Raw genomic sequence first — 7466 nt, 5'->3', positions numbered from 1 at the left:
CAGGCTCTTAAACCTGCACATGAAGGCGTTGGTGAACGGCAGCTGAATCATTCCTGTTCACTCAATCTCCATCGGCGAAACATATCAAATAAAACTGACATTTATTTAGATGGAAAAAGTGAGAGATTGCTGCTCTAGGTAGTGAGGCTTACATGGTTGTTCATGGTTATGCATATTGGCTTCAGCCATTTCTGCCCGACTTGCACATTACATTTTCCAGGAACAACCGCAACACGGCAAAGACTGACGCCAGGGCCCGAGGTGAGACTGCTCCCATCTGGCCTCACCCTGCAGCCTCACCCTGCAGCCTCACCCTGCAGCCTCACCCTGCAGCCTTCACCCTGCAGCCTTCACCCTGCAGCCTTCACCCTGCAGCCTTCACCCTGCAGCCTCACCCTGCAGCCTCACCCTGCAGCCTCACCCTGCAGCCTCACCCTGCAGCCTTCACCCTGCAGCCTCACCCTGCAGCCTCACCCTGCAGCCTTCACCCTGCAGCCTCACCCTGCAGCCTCACCCTGCAGCCTTCACCCTGCAGCCTTCACCCTGCAGCCTTCACCCTGCAGCCTTCACCCTGCAGCCTCACCCTGCAGCCTTCACCCTGCAGCCTCACCCTGCAGCCTCACCCTGCAGCCTCACCCTGCAGCCTCACCCTGCAGCCTCACCCTGCAGCCGTCTGCCTGCGCCGGGCTGGGGAGCGGGGAGCACAGGGCAGTCAGGCTCTGCATGGAAGGTCTGGCTCTGACCTCACACACCACCAGGGAATCAGATCCCTTTCACCGGATCACTCTTCTTTTGCCACAGCTGTGAAAATACCAGTATACTTTCCTGGTTTGTGTTCAGACCGGGACAGTCAGATGAGTCTGGGGATTTATTTCCTGGTTTGTGTTCAGACCGGGACAGTCAGATGAGTCTGGGGATTTATTTCCTGGTTTGTGTTCAGACCGGGACAGTCAGATGAGTCTGGGGATTTATTTGAGACCTGCTGCTGAGTCAGAATTTTAGATTGTTAAAGTCGCACTGAAACGGACGTTTGAGATCATCTAACTTCCGTAGTTTGACGTATTTCCGACGCAAACAAGCTATGAGGGCGGGACATATGTTTAGAGGAATTTGATTGGAACTTTAGACAGTCCTTACAACAGCGTCAATGATGAAATAGTCCTTACAACAGCTAGCTTTTCAACACCTTGAGGCCTCGGAACTAACCAGTCACAGTGCTGGATGACAGGGGTTATAAACAACACAAACATAATTTTAAAAACGCATAATACATCCAGTCCAGTAGTGTCCTGTGTATGTAATTATGTGTGTTAACAGCGCTATCCCACCATTCAACCACTGGCCTGGGTGGCCGTTCAGAGGCTCCTCCCTCGCTGCTACGTCATAGTGACACAGTGGGACTGTCATGTCTGTCACCCCCTCACAAGGGCCCATAAACATGGATTTACAGTTTGGAAAGTTTAACAGAATGAGTTGTTAGTGAGCAGGCTAGTGGTAACAGTGTGTGCCGGACGTTGCTGGTGTCCCAGGACAGGAATGTAGATCTCCCCCAGCGTGGGTCTCTCCTGCGTGGTTCTGATCCGCTGATGCCCTGCCGGGCGCTAGGAGGCCGGTCAGGCAGCGTGGAACAGCCCAGCTCAACTGGTCACTCTGGAAGCACAGCTGTTGAAAGACAATCATTCACTTCAACAATTGACTTCTTTTCTTCAAGGTGGTACTCAGCAAAACATCCACTTTCTCAGGAACCTGGATTCACGCTGGCGCTGCATGTGTTCTGTTCCTCAGGAACCTGGATTCACGCTGGCGCTGCACGTGTTCTGTCTGCTGACCTGTCAGATGTCGCTGGCTAACACATGTTCATGTTTTATTTGAATCCCAAAATTATATTCATGTTAAATCCAATTCAAATCTACCCAAGATTCTACAGATATTTTGACACTATCATGAAAACCCTGTACCCTCCACACACACACACACACACACACACACACACACACACACACACACACACACACACACACACACACACACACACACACACAGAGTCAGTGTGTCATTTACTGCCAAGAGGAGAGATTTGGGAGTAGGATGTGTGCTTTTATTTCCTTTCATCCCTCAAAACAGTCTGCGGCCTACACTATATCACCACCCCCCCCGAATGGAAGCAGGTGGTGCGCTATCCACCTCCATGGATGCCACACACACACACACCAGACCAGAGGGGAGGTATCCACCTGCACACACACACACACACACACACCAGACCAGAGGGGAGGTATCCACCTGCACACACACACACACACACACACACCAGACCAGAGGAGAGGTATCCACCTGCACACACACACACCAGATTAGAGGGGAGGTATCCACCTCCACACACACACACACCAGACCAGAGGGGAGGTATCCACCTGCACACACACACACACCAGACCAGAGGGGAGGTATCCACCTCCACACACACACACACCAGACCAGAGGGGAGGTATCCACCTCCACACACACACACACCAGACCAGAGGGGAGGTATCCACCTGCACACACACACACACACCAGACCAGAGGGGAGGTATCCACCTGCACACACACACACACACACCAGACCAGAGGGGAGGTATCCACCTGCACACACACACACCAGACCAGAGGGGAGGTATCCACCTCCACACACACACACACACACACACACACCAGACCAGAGGGGAGGTATCCACCTGCACACACACACACACACACCAGACCAGAGGGGAGGTATCCACCTCCACACACACACACCAGACCAGAGGGGAGGTATCCACCTGCACACACCATACCAGACCAGAGGGGAGGTATCCACCTGCACACACACACACCATACCAGACCAGAGGGGAACTCCATCCAGGTCGGTGTGAGAGAGACATCGGAACATTTCCCACAGTGCTCTTCACAAGTCAGGACTAATCTCTCCTACCAGCCAGACATAAACAACAATTCGCTCAGCAAAGCCTTTAAGAGAGGCCTAATTATATGACTTTAAACTGATGTAGACTCTCCTCTCTCTGAGAAAAATACACATAGATCAGGTTCTCAATAAATCAAGATTAAACTTTAGTCCTCCCATATCACTTTTGTAAGGAAAGCGTTCAGGAAGCCGCCCTTTAGAGGGTCTGGGAGGTGTTGACTTAAACGGAATCAATCAATTCAGTCTAATGTCAGCAGGTGTGAGTATCACATCCAGTCATTTATTTTATTTTTTATTTACAGTTATTGTGTTAACCTTGACAATGTCTTTTTTAAGATCTTAATAAAATGAGGTTTTTAAAATGTCTTGTCAAATAAACTAAACTAAACTAAACTAATATCTTCATTCACAGTCTGTAGAACAAGGAGGAGTTTTTCTCTGGTGGTTCATTCTGATCCAGCTCAGCTCCTCCCACCCGTAACCAGGGAGCTGATCCAGCTCAGCTCCTCCCAGCCCGTAACCACGGAGCTGATCCAGCTCAGCTCCTCCCAGCCCGTAACCAGGGAGCTGATCCAGCTCAGCTCCTCCCAGCCCGTAACCAGGGAGCTGATCCAGCTCAGCTCCTCCCACCCGTAACCAGGGAGCTGATCCAGCTCAGCTCCTCCCAGCCCGTAACCAGGGAGCAGCTCAGCTCCTCCCAGCCAGTAACCAGTGATCTGCCCCGGCCACCGGGGTAAGGGTTTGAGGGTAAGGGTTTGAGGTCAGCTTCAGTCTGGAGTTTCCCCCAGTTTAAAGCTGCAGCACGTATGATTTTTGTACAATTTTAACAATTTAAATATTTCTATATAGAGCAAGTTTAGCACTGGAAACGCCAACAGGACGGCTACCATAAAGCTCATCTAGTCTGACCTGTTCTTAGTACTGGTAAACCACACGCCGGGAGATAAGATGACTGAACTTGGCGGTTTTCTGTAACAGGAAGTTATGTGTTTGCACATGGAGGAAGTCAGAATGCACTTTCACAAGCTCCAACATCCTTTTCTTTCTGCAAACACGCACTGAGCATGTCAGCTCCTGTTCATGTGTGAAGATGGTTTCAACAGATAACTTTGTGGATTGTGAGTGTCTGTTGCTGGGATAAACTCCTCCATATACCATCATCAACTTGTTCAAATGACAAATGTATGTCCACTTTATTTTGAGGGTTCCGCTATAGTCAATAGATACTTAAACCATTCAACTACTGTCCACTCACCCGATATCCAGCTGTTCAGATTCACTAATAGAACCCTGTAGGTTAATAGAACCCTGTAGGTTAATAGAACCCTGTAGGTTCTCTGGACGAGCTTGGACAGAACATGGAGCTTCTCATCTGTGAGCTCAGGAGCTCTCTCTAGATGTGGTCTTTGGCCCGAGGTTCTCTGTTCCCCACAGCAAGTCAGGTCTTGTATAACCAGAGGGGTAGTGTTTGCTGAGTCAGACGGTCAGGTGGACCCGCCTCCTGCTCCCTGCACACCACACCACACCACCCCACCCCACACCAGACCACCCCACCCCACCCCACACCACACCACCCCACACCAGACCACCCCACCCCACACCACCCCACCCCACACCACCCAACCCCACACCACACCACCCCACACCACACCACCCCACCCCACCCCACCCCACACCACCCCACACCAGACCACCCCACCCCACCCCACCCCACACCACCCCACACCACCCCACCCCACACCACCCAACCCCACACCACACCACCCCACCCCACCCCACCCCACCCCACCCCACACCACACCACCCCACACCACCCCACACCACACCACCCCACCCCACACCACACCACACCACCCCACCCCACCCCACCCCAGACCACACCAGACCACCCCACCCCACCCCACACCACCCCACCCCACACCCCACCCCACACCACACCACCCCACCCCACACCAGACCACACCACCCCACACCACACCACCCCACACCACCCCACACCACCCCACCCCACCCCACCCCACACCAGACCACACCACCCCACCCCACACCACCCCACACCACCCCACCCCACACCAGACCACACCACCCCACACCACACCACACCACCCTCACCACCCCACCCCACCCCACCCCAGACCACACCACCCCACACCACCCCACACCACCCCACACCACACCACCCCACCCCACCCCACCCCACACCACCCCACACCACACCACCCCACCCCACACCACACCACCCTCACCACCCCACCCCACCCCACCCCACACCAGACCACACCACACCACCCCACACCACCCCACCCCACCCCACCCCAGACCACACCACACCACACCAGACCACACCACACCAGACCAGACCAGACCAGACCAGACCAGACCAGACCAGACCAGACCAGACCACACCAGACCAGACCACACCACACCACACCAGACCAGACCAGATACAGACCAGACCAGACCAGACCAGACCAGACCAGACACAGACCAGACCAGACCAGACCAGATACAGACCAGTCCAGACCAGACCAGACCAGACCAGACCAGACCAGACCAGATACAGACCAGACCAGACCAGACCAGACCAGACCAGACCAGACCAGACAAGTCAGAGCGTCAGGTGGACGGTTCTCCTGCTCCCTGCTGACCAGAGCAGACGCTGGGGGACACAGCTGGGCAGCCGCAGGTGAAGAAAGAGATGCTGGGATTTCAAATACAGCAGGATGGAGCAGGATGCTGCCGACCTGCAGGCCTCCAGACCTGCTGACATGGACCTATCACCAGCCTGCTGACATGGACCTATCACCAGCCTGCTGACATGGACCTATCACCAGCCTGCTGACATGGACCTATCACCAGCCTGCTGACATGGACCTATCACCAGCCTGCTGACATGGACCTATCACCAGGCTCCTCATTCACATCAGTTACTATCTGCTCATTCAGACACTTTCAGACCAAACTATTTAAAAGCTTTTGCGCTAGTGTCGGGGCTAAGCCCCTTGCTCAAAGGCACAACGGTACCAGGCCATGATTGAGTGGCCTGGCACAGTCTGAACTTCTTTCACCTTCCCAGACGCCTGGGAGTCATTTACACACACACACACACACACACACACACACACACACACACGTTTCATCCTGCCTTCCTCGGCTGAACACTGAACACTACTTGTCTTGGCACTTTGCACTGGCCCAACAGGAAGGCTGAGAGAGAGAGAGAGAGAGAGAGAGAGAGAGAGAGAGAGAGAGAGAGAGAGAGAGAGAGGGGGGGGGCATAATGAGTTAGAGGAGAGAGAGAGAGAGAGAGAGAGAGAGGGGGGGGGGGCATAATGAGTTAGAGGAGAGAGAGAGAGAGAGAGAGAGAGAGAGAGAGAGAGAGAGAGAGAGAGAGAGAGGGGGGGCATAATGAGTTAGAGGAGAGAGAGAGAGAGAGAGAGAGAGAGAGAGAGGGGCAGAATGAGTTAGAGGAGAGAGAGAGAGAGAGAGAGAGAGAGAGAGAGAGAGGGGCAGAATGAGTTAGAGGAGAGAGAGAGAGAGAGAGAGAGGGGCAGAATGAGTTAGAGGAGAGAGAGAGAGAGAGAGAGAGGGAGAGAGGGAGAGAGAGAGAGAGACAGAGAGAGAGAGAGAGAGAGAGAGAGGGAGAGAGAGGGGCGGAATGAGTTAGAGGAGAGAGAGAGAGAGAGAGAGAGAGAGAGAGGGGCAGAATGAAACATTGCACAACTCAGATCTATTGTATGTCACTCTGAGTCCTAGTGATTATCCATGCCTTCGTCTCATCACGTCTGGATTGATGTCATTCTCTTTTTACTGGCCTCAGCAGAGCATCCCTGGACCGCCTTCAGCTGGTCCAGAATCCCGCCCAGGCTGGTGACCAGGTCCAATAGAACTCCTCATATTACTCCTGGCCTCCTTGCACTGGCTTCCAGTTAACCTCAGGATCCAGTTCAAGGCTCTTGTAATGACGTATAGAGCCCTGCCTGGTCAGGAACCTGTATATCTGTCTGACCTGCTCCATGCACACATGCTCCCCGCAGGTCACTGAGGTCAGCTGACCAGGCTCTGCTGGTTGACCCTCACCTGACCAGGCTCTGCTGGTTGACCCTCACCTGACCAGGCTCTGCTGGTTGACCCTCACCTGACCAGGCTCTGCTGGTGGTCCCTCACCTGACCAGGCTCTGCTGGTTGACCCTCACCTGACCAGGCTCTGCTGGTTGACCCTCACCTGACCAGGCTCTGCTGGTGGTCCCTCACCTGACCAGGCTCTGCTGGTTGACCCTCACCTGACCAGGCTCTGCTGGTGGTCCCTCACCTGACCAGGCTCTGCTGGTTGACCCTCACCTGACCAGGCTCTGCTGGTTGACCCTCACCTGACCAGGCTCTGCTGGTTGACCCTCACCAGGCTCAAGACCAGAGGGGACCGAGCCTTGAGTCTGGGACCCAGACTGTGGAACGCTCTTCCTCAGGACTTGAGAGCTGTGGCCTCCGTGGACATTTTTCAAGAAGCAGTTAAAGACGCTT

The sequence above is a fragment of the Borostomias antarcticus genome (genome assembly GCF_949987555.1).
Source record: "Borostomias antarcticus genome assembly, chromosome: 24".
Taxonomy (NCBI): domain Eukaryota; kingdom Metazoa; phylum Chordata; class Actinopteri; order Stomiiformes; family Stomiidae; genus Borostomias; species Borostomias antarcticus.
This window is presented reverse-complemented; position numbering follows the sequence as displayed.